General features: G+C 41.1%; 2 protein-coding genes across 3 annotated transcripts in view; one reads left to right on the top strand and one right to left on the bottom strand.

The window, feature by feature from the left end:
* Positions 1–15017, bottom strand: part of FAM227B (family with sequence similarity 227 member B) — a 100532-nt gene that overhangs the window by 45175 nt on the left and 40340 nt on the right. The window lies entirely within an intron of this gene.
* Positions 1–15017, top strand: part of FGF7 (fibroblast growth factor 7) — a 34759-nt gene that overhangs the window by 1694 nt on the left and 18048 nt on the right. The window lies entirely within an intron of this gene.

Here is a 15017-nt window from a genome sequence, read left to right as displayed (position 1 = left end):
CCTTTCTTCACTCCCTGCCTTTCCTTCCTTCCCTTTTTTTCTTTCCTTCTCTCCTTTCTTCTTTCCTTCTCTACCCTTTTTCCTTCCTCCCCTTTTTCTTTCTTTCCTTCTCTCCTTCCTTCTCTCCTTCTCTACCCTTTTTTCTTCCTCCCCCTTTTCTTTCTCTCCTTTCTTCCTTCTCTACGTATTATTGAACTGCAACTCCCAGCAGTCCTCCTGATTGATCTATCTACCTACTACCTATCTCTATCTAATCTATCTATCTGGAGGATTGTTGGGAATTGCAGTCTAGGAATAGGAAATGGGAAATATGTACGGATTAGGATGCTCTCAAAGAAATCAAAGGAGAAGCAAGCTTGCAGCTTGGAAGCAGTACATTTGGAACATCCTCCTCCCCTAAAGGGCCTGGTCTAGGGGATGCTGGGAGCTGTCTGTTTGGCATATGCGCTGTATCCTCATGTAGCTTTTGGGGTTTTTAAGTCCTTTCTGTTATTTTTTGAGAGGGATTTATGAGTGATAGTCACTTGTTGGTCTGTTAGGAATGTAGTGTCCAAATTTGGTGTCAATTTGTCCAGTGGTTTTTGAGCTATGTTAATCCCACAAATGAACATTACATTTTTATTTATATAGATTAACATCTCAGAATACAAAGCTCTGTACTCATACGATACTCAGTCTTGTAGTGCTTGTAAGCATGCTTTAATGTGTTATAGCAAGAGTTTGCATGTCACAAAGAAGATAATGGAGAGAAATATCTTGCAAAAACCATCCCATGATTGTACCAAGCCTGGAATTAAGAGTTTTAATGATTTCACAGCATTTTACTTTGTGTGTGTGTGTGTGAGAGAGAGAGAGGAGTGACTTGAGATACTGCAAGTTGCTTCTGGCATGAGAGAATTGGCCATCTGCAAAGACATTGCCTAGGGGACGCCCAGATGTTTTACCATCCTGTGGGTGGCTTCTCTCATGTCCCCGCATGAGAAGCTGGAGCTGATAGATGGAGCTCACTTCGCTCTCTGGATTCAAACTGCCAACCTTTCGGTCAGCAGTCCTGCTGGCACAAGAGTTTAACCCACTGCACCACCAGCGGCTTCTATTAGCACTTTACTAATATGGTAATAATAAAAACATTGTCCTTTTTCATCCTACCCATATTTTAAAAAGTCATAGAGAAAAAGAAATTTTATTTATGATACCAGAAGGAATTCTTTCCATGTTAAATGTAGATCCACTTTTCCCCTGTTCAAATTGTATTACGGCATATCGAGAAGATCTATCTTTATACATTTGATGGTGGCATGTCATTGCATCATGTATAGTTTCTAATACAACTGAAAATGGCAAGGGGAAAGTGCCAGAAACTGACAATTGGTGACTTGACAATTGAAGGATCTAGCTGGTCAACTAAATTCTTTATCTAAAGAGTTCTGTTGTCAGTGACCTGTATGCTGCCCGCTCTTTGAAAAAGATGCCTGTATTGACCCTTTATCATTGCATTAAGCTGTTGTTTAATGCCTTCGAGTTGTTTCTGACTTATGGTGAATCTCAGGTGGATCTATCACAGGATTTTCTTGGCAGGATTTGTTTGGAGGGGTTTGTCTTTGCTTTCCCTTGAGGGCGAGAGTGTGTGTTTTGCTCAAGGGATTCCAGAGTCATAGTCCATGCAAGAACCTAAAGCCATCTAGAAGTTTCAGCCCTTTCCTCACTTAAGTCTCCCACTTAGGTGCCAAAGAGGAGTAAGAAAAATGGAAATATTTGTATTGTACAGAACAACCTATCCCTAATTTTTGCAAGGGAAGAAAAATGATAGAGTTTAATGTATTGTCGAAGGCTTTCATGACCAGAATCACTGGGTTGTTGTAGGTTTTTTCGGGCTATATGGCCATGTTCTAGAGGCATTTTCTCCTGATGTTTCGTCTGCATCTATGGCAAGCATCCTCAGAGGTAGTGAGGTCTGTTGGAACTAGGAAAATGGGTTTATATATCTGTGGAATGACCAGGGTGTTTGATATCTTTCCTGTATCTTGTTTCTCTAGATTGGGATTCTAGTACCTTATATTGACCCGTAATTATAGAAAATAATTATAGAAATAGAAAACTAGTTATAGAAAACAAATTAAGTCCATGTATCCCTCTTGAAAAAGTTAGCTTGGAGTTTGGAATAGATAAAATAATCTGAGGATGCAACTACACTACAATTAATACAGTTTGCCACCACTTTCATTACTATGTCTTCTTTGGCAGAGAAAGCTACAGACCTTATAAAACTATAGCTCTTATGATTTCATAGCATTGAACCATGGCAGTTAAAGCGATATCAAACTACATTCACTCTAAAGTGTAGGTATGTCCTTAGTCTCTAAGGATCTCTTTTCATACCAAAATAATAATAGAATCACAGAGTTTGATTTTGTGTGTGTGTGTGTGTGTGTCAGAAACGACTTGAGAAACTGCAAATCGCTTCTGGTGTGAGAGAATTGGTCGTCTGCAAGGATGTTGCCCAAGGGATGCCCGGATGTGTTACCATCCTATGGGAGGCTTCTTGTCTGTCAGTTCCAGCATGAGAAGCTGGAGCTGACAGATGGGAGCTGGCTAACTTTTGGTCAGCAATCTGCCGGCACATAGGTTTAACCCACTGCACCACTGGGGGTTCCTAGAGTTGGAAATGACCACAAGGGCCAGCCAGTCCAACCTCCTGCTATGCATGAACATACAATCAGGTTGACGTTATGCTGAATTCTTCCCATCAAACATAAAAGAACAATTATACTGATTCCTGTAGGTTTCATTCAAAATTAACATTTGAAAGCCATCAATCCTACCTATGACAGGTGCTCTGAAATCTACAAGGAACATTTGCATCAGGGGTTCTGTGCAAGAAAGAAGGTGTGCCCTTCCATTCAGGATGGAAGTGAGCAAGGTGTTATTATCCCAGATGTTGTGAGAAAAACAGAAGCTATAGTCCAACAACAGGAAGAGTGCCACGTGTTCCCCACCCCTGTTTTAAGACATGTGGAAATCGGCGCAGGCGGAAGCTCTTATACATGCTGAAGTTTGCCCAGGTCTTGGGACTTCTGGAATGCTATTGAAGGAGGACTTAGAAAGGACTTTGGTATGGTTAATTTAGAAAACACTTTTGAGATTATGACTTCTCCATCTGCCAATATAGTCATTGCAGATTTATACCCCAATGCCCAGAAGAAGAACTTTATTTTTCTACCCCGCCTCCATCTCCCCAAAGTGACTCGTGGCGGCTTACATGGGGCCAAGCCCTGGCAAAGTACAATTAAAAGTACAAATTTGGGCATATTGGGATTTGAAAATACATCCTGCATATCAGATATTTATATTATGATTCATAACAGTAGCAAAATTACAGTTATGAAGTAGCAATGAAAATAATGTTATGGTTGGGGGTCACCACAACATGAGGAACTGTACTAAGGGGTCACGGCATTAGAAAGGTTGAGAAACACTGTGATATAGGAATTCCAAGGATGGGTTCAGATCATCACTCAATCAAATGCACTAAGAAACATCCACGTTTTTAATTCCTTGCGGAATGTGGATAGGGAGGGCGCCAGCCTAATCTCCCTGGGGAGGGAGTTCCAGAGACAAGGGGCCACCACCGAGAATGCCCTCTCTCTCGTCGCCACCAACCGCGCTTGAGACAGGGGCAGGAGCGAGAGAAGAGCATCCCTGGAAGATCTTAGGGACCATGTGGGCTCGTAGGGGAGGATGCGGTCACGCAGGTAAGCGGGTCCTGAACCATTTAGAGCTTTATAGGTAACTAGCAGTCCCCTGCCACGCGTTGCTGTGGCCCAGACTGGTAATCTGGAAAATAAAGGAATGAGAAAGTGTTGGTTTCTAATATATGTAATGTTTTTATGCTTGTAGGTAAATGGTATTTCTTGTTGTTTCTTTGCCAGTGTTGATGTGGAGATTGTCTGGTTTGCCTACTCTGGAACATGCAACATATCATTGCCCTTCTTTAGGGTCCCTTTCAAATCTTTGATACTACATCTGTCATATACATATGTGTGTGTGTGTGTGTGTGTGTGAATGGCTGGATGGTCCTTTGTCAGGAGGGCTTTGATTATGTTTTCTTGCCCTGGTGAAGGGAGTTGGACTGGATGGCCTTAAGGCAGGATTTCTCAACCTGGGAAGTCAAGACCCCGGGGGGGGGGTCACCAGGGGGGTGTCAGAAGGGTCACCAAAGACCATAAGAAAACAAAGTATTTTCTGTTGATCATGTGGGTTCTGTGTGGGAAGTTTGCCCCAATTCTATCGTTGGTGGGGTTCAGAATGATCCTTGATTGTAGGGGAACTATAAATCCCAGTATCTACAACTTCCAAATGTCAAGGTCTATTTCCCCCAAACTCCATCTGTGTTTATATTTGGGCATATTGAGTATTTGTGCCAATTTTGATCCAGATCTTTCATTGTTTGAGTCCACAGTGCTCTCTAAAAGTAAGTGAACTACAACTCCAAAACTCAAGGTCAATGCCCACCAAACCCTTCTAGTGTTTTCTGTTGGTCAAGGGAGTCCTGTGTGGCAAGTTTGGTTCAATGCCATAATTGGTGGAGTTCAGAATGCTATTTGATTATAGGTGAACTATAAATCCCAGCAACTACAACTCCCAAATGACAAAATCATAATTTTTGAGTGATGGTCACTCCTTGTGTTGTGAGATGTTTTGTTGCCAAATTTGGTGTGATTTCATTCATTGGTTCTTTTGTTTTTAAGGTATTCATTATACACAGAGCATTTTTATATATATAGATAACCCGCACCTTGAATTGGGACCGGAAACTTATTGGCAGCCAGTGGAGCTGTTTAAACAGGGGGGTTGATCGCTCTCATACTCTGCCTTCACTTTCTAAACCTAACTGAAAATAGAAACCAGAGGGCCGAAGTTTGACCATGCCTGCTATAGAGATACTAAAGCTTTACTAGTAGAAACATTTTGAGTTACTTCTTGTTTTGCCTTGAAAACAAATACATTGTATTTAGTGTAAGCTTTTCATCGAGTGCATCTGACGGAGAGCTTATAATGCATTAGTAATGGATTAATTGCCAGTAATTTGTTGCCATTTCTCACAATTAACATACTGTTTTGTTTTAAGATCAGCTGTGTTAGTGAACTGAGTAATGATCCCGTCTTCCCTGCATCTTCATTTCTCTGAAAAGAAAAACACCGGGGTGCCTTTGTACACATTTGAACTCAAAGGGTTAGCCCTTAAGTGCTATTGCTCAATGCCAAATTAGGTAGCAAGAAGACAGTTCGGGGAGTGAATTTGAGAGATGGAGCAAAAGGTTGATATGTCTGCCTCATTTGTGTTCCACAAGATGCCACTATAGCTGTAAAAGCGGAGATCCGTTCTTGTCAATAGAACAGGGTTTCTCAGCCTTCCTAATGCCGCGACACTTTAATTTTTTTTGTTGCTACTTCATAACTGTGATTTTGCTACTATTATGAATCGTAATGTAAATATCTGACATGCAAGATGCATTTTCATTCACTGGACCAAATTTGGCTCAAATATCCGATACGCCCAAATTTGAATACTGGTGGAATTTGGGAAAAATAGTCCTTGACATTTGGGAGTTGTAGTTGCTGGGATTTATAGTTAACCTACAATGAAAGAGGGAGCCCCCGGTGGCGTGGGTTAAACTGCTGAGCTTGTTGACTGAAAGGTCACAGGTTCGAATCCGGGGAGCAGCATGAGCTTCCGCTATCAGCCCCAGCTTCTGCCAACCTATCAGTTCAAAAACATGCAAATATGAGTAGATCAATAGGTACTGCTCTTGTGGAAAGGTAAGGTTGCTCCATGTAATCATGCCGGCCACATGCCCTTCGAGGTGTCTATGGACAATGCCGGCTCTTTGGCTTAGAAATGGAGATGAGCACAAACCCCCAGAGTCGGCACGACTGGACTTAATGTTAGGGGAAAACCTTTACCTATATATATTAGAGCTTTGGATGGTTGAATTAATGTATGCCCAAATGTGAACACTGGTGGAGTTTGGGGAAAGTAGACTTTGACATTTCGGAGTTGTAGTTGCTGTGATTTATAGTTCACCTACAATCAAAGAGCATTCTGAACCCCACCAACGATAGAATTGGGCCAAACGTCCTACACAGAACCCCCATGACCACCATAAAACAATATTGTGCTTTCTGATGGCATTTGGCAAGCCCTCTGACACCCCCTCGCGACCCCTCCCCCAGGGGTCCTGACCCCCAGGCTGAGAAACATTGCACTAGAACAACTGCAGCAAGGGAGTAGTTTCTCACTTATTCATAGGTGCTTTCTAGCTGTTTCATGGTTTACCTACACACACACTCTAATTTCGTCCTATATAAACATCTTACTTTATGTTTTTATAATATCTGGATAAGAAATAGAATATACATTACAAATTTCCGTTTGCAGTAGGATTTAAGGAATTTATTTATTTATTTATCTAAAACATTTATATTCCACCCTCCTCACCCTGAAGGGGCCTTATAATAGAATAAGGTAATAAATAGATTGTTGTCGTGATTTCCCCAAATGATTTGGACTTCAACTCCCACAATTCCTAACAGCCTATTCTGAACCCCACCAACAATAGAATTGGGCCAAACTTCCCACGCAGAACCCCCATGACCAACAGAAAATACTGTTTTCTCATTATCTTTGGTGACTCCTCTGACCCCCAGGTTAAGAAACACAAATCTAAGTAGTCTGATGCTTTCAGGTTCCTTGGATGGTTTTCTGTCACCGAGACTGAGGTTCACTGAACTCCTAATTCATTCCATTTTTATGCATGGAAGGGGAGCGGAGACTACCATCTCATCCTACAGGTCCCAAAATATCTTGGTTGTTCTTGGCTTGGAGGAGGCAGCAAAAACAAGGAAACTCTAGAGACCAACAGACCTCCTATATAGGTCTCATCAGATGCTTAATGGATGTTGACAGCTGTTCTGTTTTCCCCAATATGAAATATAAGAAGTACTTAATTTTTAGTGAGTAAAATGTTAAAGAAAAAGCCAATCTTCAACTGTTTATGGACCCCTTACATTTAAACATCTCTATCTAATGCAGTGCTATATTAGAAATAGGTAATATTCAAAATCTTTCTAACTGAAGTCATTCAACGCAAGTTACAGAAACCAATTTCCCTGTTCCAACCTCGTATTCTGAGTGAGCGAGGCCGAAACTGTGACATCATCACTACCTCCATGTCTGGATTTTCTCATGATTAATGCTACAGATTCCTAAAGCTGGAACATGTGTGGGATTTCTGGTTTCACTTAAATCTGTGTTGCACGAAGCAGGCTGTAAGAATTCAAAGTAGCGTAGAGTTTATACATGACTAAACTATGCACTTTGGATTTCACAGCAACTTAAAAAAGCCATGGTTAAACCCCTAACATATAAAATGAGCCCCATGAAAATATCTTTACTCTAATTTGATCTAAACATTGCACACACAGATAACAAGCAAATGTAGGCTTGACTCATATGAATACCTTGCTCAAAATAACTATCGGTACATGTTGCAAAATATTGGAGTAGGTGTCTTTTTAAATTAGCTGATATATTCATATAGTTGACATATTCATGTAATGTCGCTAACACATTTAAGTTCTTCACTATCATAGCTTTCTAATATCTATATAAGTAAACCACAATAAGAACGACATCCAACTCAATAGAAAAGCCATATTTTTGTGGGGTTCCTTTCAAATCTTTTACATCACAACTCCGTGCAAAGACAAATAGAAGAAAAGCAAACGATACTGTCATCAAACTTGGTGATGACAGGCCCTTTGTTCTATTAATCGTATGTAGGTCCAAATTTCCACATTCTTTTGGAACAAGGAAGCATTAATAAAATAGGTTAAGGTAACATCTAATGTTTTCCTTTTCTATGCTGTGTTGGTTTAAAACAGTGGTTCCCAACCCTTTTTTGACCAGGAACTACTTTGACCAGGGACCACTTTCCAACATTAGTACCAAAAGGGTTACGAATCAGTTTATGGTCAACTTTAGATTCAGTTTGGTTATTTAGGGTACCAGGGACCACTTTGACCATGGACCACTTTAAACAGTGACCACTTTGACCAGGGACAATTTTGACCAGGGACCACTTTAACCAGAGACTACTCTCCAACATTAGTACCAAAAGGGTTACGAATCAGTTTATAGTCAACTTTAGATTCAGCTAGGTTATTTGGGAAGCTGATTCAGAAAATTGCATTGGATAGACAACATCAGCTCTACTTTATTATACAGAACATATCCCATCCAGTAGTCACCATCTGCTCACCCATAGAAAAAACATATTTAATAAGCCTCGGCACTATAAAGGGTTTTGCAAGGCCAGTTGCTCATGTTGCAACTGTGTAGTAATGGTGAGGACACAATCATATTTTAGTTTTTGTGGAACACTGGTGGTCCACGGACTACAGGTTGGGTACCACTGGTTTAAAATTATGCTTTATGATTATATTGAGAAAATTACTAAGATTTGGAAAGTGGTGGTGGAAAGTTCTGTTAAAGTAAAAATTGTACTTTCCATATCTAAATATTTTATACCTGTCTAAATGGTTTTTTACCCTCTTTTGAAAGGAAAAGGTTATAAGTTGCATTGTCAGTTGAGCACAACCAACAGTTGAGCACAACCAATAACCTTTGTCATTGAGGTGTGCCTTCAAGTAGTTTCTGACTCATCATGACCCTACGGCAGGATTCATTCAGAGGGCATTTGTTTTTACCTTCCTCGGAGGCTGAGAAATTGTAAGTTGTTCAAGGACACCCAGTGGACATCCATCAGTATTTTATTGCTGGTCACTACAGCATGCTGTCTCGCACAGTGAACCTGACAATGTTATGTAACACAACAGTTTGGTTCTACAATGACACAGATGAGATCAAACAAAGCTCTCCAGTTAATTTCCCTTGATGCAGCCCTTGGTGGCCCAATAGGTTAAACCCTTGTGCCGGAAGGACTGCTGACCGAAAGATCGGTGGTTCGAATCTGGGGAGTGGGGTGAGCTCCCATATGTTAACTCCAGCTTCCCATGTGGGGAAGTCACTCCTGACACATCATTCTTTCCCTTAATGGCAGGTTGGAAAAAAGGAACATAGTCTTATTGGCCAGACCATCAATGCTCTTTTTCCTATCAAGCTGGACAGCATTCTTGCTCAGCTATGAATATGTTTATACCACTTTACAGATGACTTAACAAAAATAGATGTATCGTGTGCATAAACCAGACTCAAGATTCAGAATATTGTGGTGGTTTAAGAGTAGGGCAATGACTCAGGAGAGCAGAGTTTGAATCTCCATTTGGGAACCCCTAGGTGACTTTCTCTCAACCTCAGAAAGAGACAAAGATACACAAATAATGCCAAGAAAACCCCAAGCTTAGGTTAGCTTTAAGTTAGAAACCACTTGAAGGCACACAATCACAGGAAAATCAGACTCCTTCTGACTTAGTACTAGTACACAGCTTGTCTCATACTTGTCTCAAACATATTATCCATCAGGCTGAAATAGAACAACTTATTAAGCACACAAAAATAGTAAAATAAGTGAGCCATCAAACAACTAGACAGCCGCATAAATGGGCTGTAGGTTGGTTAATTTTGTTACAAGTATATGTTCTATTCCAAATTGCCAATATCCGCTGGATAATGGAAAAAGGCAGGGAGTTTCAAGAAAACATCTATTTCTGTTTTATTGACTATTCTAAAGCCTTTGACTGTGTGGATCATAATAAATTGTGGCAAGCTATTGGTAGTATGGGGATACCAAATCACCTTGTCTGTCTCCTGAGAAATCTGTATAATGACTAAGTAGCAACAGTAAGAACTGACTACGGAACAACAGACTGGTTCAAGATTGGGAAAGGTGTACAGCAGGGTGGTATACTCTCACCCAACCTATTCAACTTGTATGCAGAACACATCATGCGATGTGCAGGGCTTTATAAATGCAAGGCTGGGGTGAAAATTGCTGGAAGAAATATTAGCAACCTTAGATATGCAGATGATAGCACTTTGATGGCTGAAAGCGAGGAGGAGCCGAGGAGCCTTCTTATCAAGGTGAAAGATGAAAGTGCAAAACCTGGGTTGCAGTTAAACATCAAAAAACCCCAAATTATGGCAACAAGAATGACTGACAACTGGGAAATAGAGGGAGAAAACGTGGAGGCAGCGACAGACTTTGTATTTCTAGGTTCTAAGATGACTGTAAATGCAGACTACAGCCAGGAAATCAGAAGACATTTAATTCTTGGGAGGAGAGCAATGACCAATCTTGATAACATAGCTAAGGGTAGAGAAATCAGACTGGCAACAAAGTTCTGCATAGTTAAAGAAATGGTATTCCCCATAATCACCTATGGATGTGAGATCTGGACCATAAGGAAGGTTGAGCAAAGGAAGATAGATGCTTTTGAACTGTGGTGTTGGAGGAAAATTCTGAGAGTGCCTTGGACTGCAAGAAGATCCAACCAGTCCATACTTCAGGAAATGAAGCCCGGCTGCTCACTGGAAGGAAAAATAGTAGAGGCCAAGATGAAGTACTTTGACCACATCATGAGAAGACAGGAAAGCTTGGAGAAGACAATGATGCTGGAGACAATGGAAGAAAAAAGGAAGAGGGGCCGACCAAGGGCAAGATGGAGGGATGGTATCCTTAAAGTGACTGGATTGCCCTTGAAAGAGCTGGGGGTGGCCATGGCCAACATGGAGCTTTGGTGTGGGATGGTCCATGAGATCACGAAGTGTTGGAAGCGACTGAACGAATAAACAACAACAACATATGTTCTATTCACACAGACCCCAACCACACAACCTCTCAACTCATGAGAAAGAGGCTAGTGGGACCCAGGTTGCCTTTTGGTGATGTTTGATTATGTTTTCTGTACTGACTGGTATACCATGCAAGGGTTGTTGCATTGCTCTGATAGAAGCTGTTCTGATCCCAGCATTGCATTCGTTTTATTAAGACATAGAAGCCATGTAGATCGGCCAACTATTCTAGTCAAGGGATGGGTTGGTCTTTGTGTGTGTTTTTGGCAAATGACCACATCTGTAGTTGCCAGAAAGATGATGAATTGCACTGCTGCTGGTCCATAGGATAAGAACATGTAACTTGAAACAATAGTATTGGAGAGTAACAAAAAGTTCTCGGACTGAAATACAAGGGGTGGATGTATATAAATAAATGGCCTCAGGCATGTGGATCCATGGCAGCTCACATTTTGTACTGGACACTCAACATCTCTTGTGTTGCTAAAGTTAACATTTAGCACTGATGGTCTCATGTGAATATTTAAAGACCACACACACAGTTCTGCAGAAGATATAAATTAAGCTTTGAAATAATAACAGTCATGTCTTTAGTTCTTGGAGTGACACCAAGAAGAATGGTTGTTTTACTATCTGGGCTTCTTCTTGGACATCAGGTTGGTGACTAGAGAACGAATGTGATGAATTATGATACAGCAGGACACCAGGAGCCAAAAGGAACCCCATGGCGCTTGACAGAAGTAATTGTTCTTCAGCTTGGAAACTGAAGTATGGCACCAGAGCCAAAAACCACACCCTTGAAAGAAACACTGAGAGGAACAGATTAGGGACATGCTCATGCTTCATTCAGTTTTGCTTTTCTTCTTCCTGCAATGAGGAATGAAATCATCCCACTCTGCCAAATTTGGATGAGTCTTCTTCTTGTCACATAATTTGTCTTTTCCTCCTGTCCTTGGATGCCCATCTTCTGCATTTTTGTATGGCTTCTTAAACCATAGCTCTTTTCTTTACTGAAATTGGGATAATGGTGAAATCACAGTACTATAAACCAGGCTATTGAATTACAATAACAACCAGTAAGACCTAAATTGAAAGCTGGAGCTGACAGACAGGAGCTCACCCCATCTTGCAGATTCCCAAGTATGTATTTGTTCTAGTTAAGTGCACCCACTCCTTCCAATGTTCCTTTCAGCACCATACAAGCAAAGTAATGGTAAACATTTACTGTAAACATTTATTTATTTATTTACAATATTTATAGCCTGCCTTTCTCAGCCATACCGAAACTCAAGGCGGGTTATTTTGGCTTGGCCTCATGTTAGCTGCCCCGGGTCCCCTTTGGGGAGATGGTGGAGGGTTATAAATAATGTTTATTATTTATTATTATATTATTACAGATTGACACAATTTGATGTCAGGCATTCATAAAAGTGCAAATAAAAATAATCAACATTACAATATAAAACATAAATAAAAACCGTTAAAGCATTTACCAGTTACAGTAGGAGCTGCTGTGGCACAATGGGTTAAACCCTTGTGCCGGCTGAATAGTCAGGGACTGAAGACCAACCGAATATGGGGAGAGCGTGGATGAGCTCCCTCTGTCAGTTCCAGCTCCCCATGTGGGGACATGAGAGAAGCCTCCCACAAGGATGGTAAAACATCAAAAACATCCGGGCGTCCCCTGGGCAACGTCCTTGCAGACAGCCAATTCTCTCACACCAGAAACAACTTGCAGTTTCTCAAGTCCCTCCTGACACGACCAAAAAAAAAAGTTGATATAACAGAGAACAGAATCTGTAAGGTGTGTTTTGAAGAAGGTTAATTAGAATATGTATGTAAATGTCTAGAGGCAGCACGGTGCAGTGGTTTGAGCATCCAACTCTGAATCTTTTGGATAGTTGGAAAGGCATGATCTTGTTCAAAATCACAACTTTTTGGGGAAATGATGTCATAACCTTTCAGGAAATGGAAAACTCCATAACCTTTTTGAAAATGGCATTAATTACCATTTGGAAAATCAGAAATCTCTCTAAGAATTAAAAACTCACTCTCCCTAGTGGTAAATATCCACCAGCATTCATGCAAGGCAACTAGGTTTCTAAGCTGTTAAACTGATTTGCCTAGCTATCTCTTTGAACTGTTAAGGACAAAGATATGCTAATACACTATATATATAAACTAGCTGTCCCCTGCCACATGTTGCTGTGGCCCAGTCTGGTGACCTGGAAAATCAAGTAATGAGAAAGTGCTGGTTTCTAATATACGTAATGCCTTTATGCTTGTGGGTCAACAGTATTTCTTGCTGTTTCTCTGTCGGTGTTGATGTGGAGATTGTCTAGTTCGTCTACTCTGGAACATGCAACATGGAAATTGTACTTCTTTAGGGGTCCCTTTCAAATATATGATACTATATCTGTGTGTGTGTCTGAATCATTTCTATCTATCTAATCTATGGCTGGATGGCTCTTTGTCAGGAGGACTTTGATTACGTTTTCTTGCCCTGGTGGAGGGAGTTGGACTGGATGGCCTTCAGTATGGGGGTTCTGTGTGGGAAGTTTGCCCCAATTCTGTCGTTGGTGGGGTTCAGAATGATCTTTGATTGTAGGTGAACTATACATCCCAGTAACTACAACTCCCAAATGTCAATGTCCCCCAAACTCCATCTGTGTCCATATTTGGGCTTATGAAACATTCGTGCCAAGTTTGGTCCAGATCCATCATTTTTTGAGTCCACAGTGCTCTCTGGATGTAGGTGAACTACAACTCTCAAACTCAAGGTCAATGCCCACCAAACCCTTCTAGTGTTTTCTGTTTGTCATGGGAGTCCTGTGTGCCAAGATTGGTTCAATTCCATTGTTGGTGGAGTTCAGAATGCTCTTTGATTGTAGGTGAACTATAAATCCCAGGAACTACAACTCCCAAATAACAAACTCAATTTTTGAGTGATGGTCACTCCTTGGGTTAGTAGGTGCTGTGGCCAACCTTCCATCCCTCTTTCTCTCTCGCTTTCCTTCCTTCTCTCCCTCTTTTCTTCGTTACTTCCTTTTTCCTTTCCTTCTCTCTTTCCTCCCTCCTTCCCTCCCCCCTTTTATTTTCCTTCTTTCTCTCCTTTCTTCCTTCTCTCCCTTTCCTTCCTTTGCTCTTCGCTTGCATCCCTCCTTCTCTCTTTCCTGCTTTCTTTCCCTCCCTCTTTCTCTCTCTCCTTTCTTCTCTGCCACTTCCCTTCCTTCCCTTCTTTACCTCTTGCCTGGGCGCTCGAAGGAAGGATCCTCTGAGCCAGGCGCGGTGTTCTCTTTTAAAAACAGTGCTCTCTTTTAAAATTTAAGGTCTTACTGTTTTTTGGGAGGAATTTTTTTGAGTGCAGGACATAGATTGCTCTGAATGCTGTGTTCTGTCCAAATTTGGTGTCAATTCCCCCAGTGGTTTTTGAGTTCTGTTAATATCACAAACGAACATTACATTTTTATTTATATAGATAGGAGAGTTTCAGAAGTGTTATTTCAGTTTTCCCCAAAAATCTACTCTCCCTTAAAACATCATGGTTTAAATCAAGCTCTCAAGAAACCAAAAATAAGTAGACTTCTTTAAAGTAATATAGTTGGTTTACTCACAAACTTCATGTATTCAGCATACAGGTACATTGCATATCAATCCAGTTACAGCAGTGGTTCTCAACCTCTGTGTCCCCAGGTCTTTTAGCCTACAACTCCCAGAAATCCCAGCCAGTTTACCAGCTGTTAAGATTTCTGGAAGTTGAAGGCCAAAACATCTGGGAACACACAAGTTGAGAATCGCTGAGTTACAGATAGGATTTGAAGTAGTTTTTCTGTGTAGATAATACAGGGCATATTCCTTATAATCAACAGTCCAAACTCCAAAGCATCTCTCTAATCTAATGGAGTCTCTGTCCTTTAAAGCATTCAGTTTCCTACTTACTTATTTAGGTGATGCCTTGTTGTCCAAGTAAGATTGTCCTCCAAGTTTGGTGTCCTAGCAGTGGGTACATAAGTGACTGTGGAGCCCTATTCTTGATCTTCATGTTCTCCTGCAGTGAGGGCATTGGTTTCCAGGTGAAAGGCGGTCCCGGTCGGGGTTGGCTTGACGCACCTTCCTCTTGGCACATTTCTCTCTTTCGCCCTCCATTTGTGCCTCTTCAAATTCTACAGCACTGCTAGCCACAGCTGACCTCCAGTTAGAGCGC

The sequence above is a fragment of the Anolis sagrei genome, chromosome 9, assembly GCF_037176765.1.
Source record: "Anolis sagrei isolate rAnoSag1 chromosome 9, rAnoSag1.mat, whole genome shotgun sequence".
In the NCBI taxonomy this organism is placed as follows: domain Eukaryota; kingdom Metazoa; phylum Chordata; class Lepidosauria; order Squamata; family Dactyloidae; genus Anolis; species Anolis sagrei.
The sequence above is the reverse complement of the archived record's forward strand: the minus strand, read 5'-3'. Positions and strand labels throughout refer to the sequence as shown.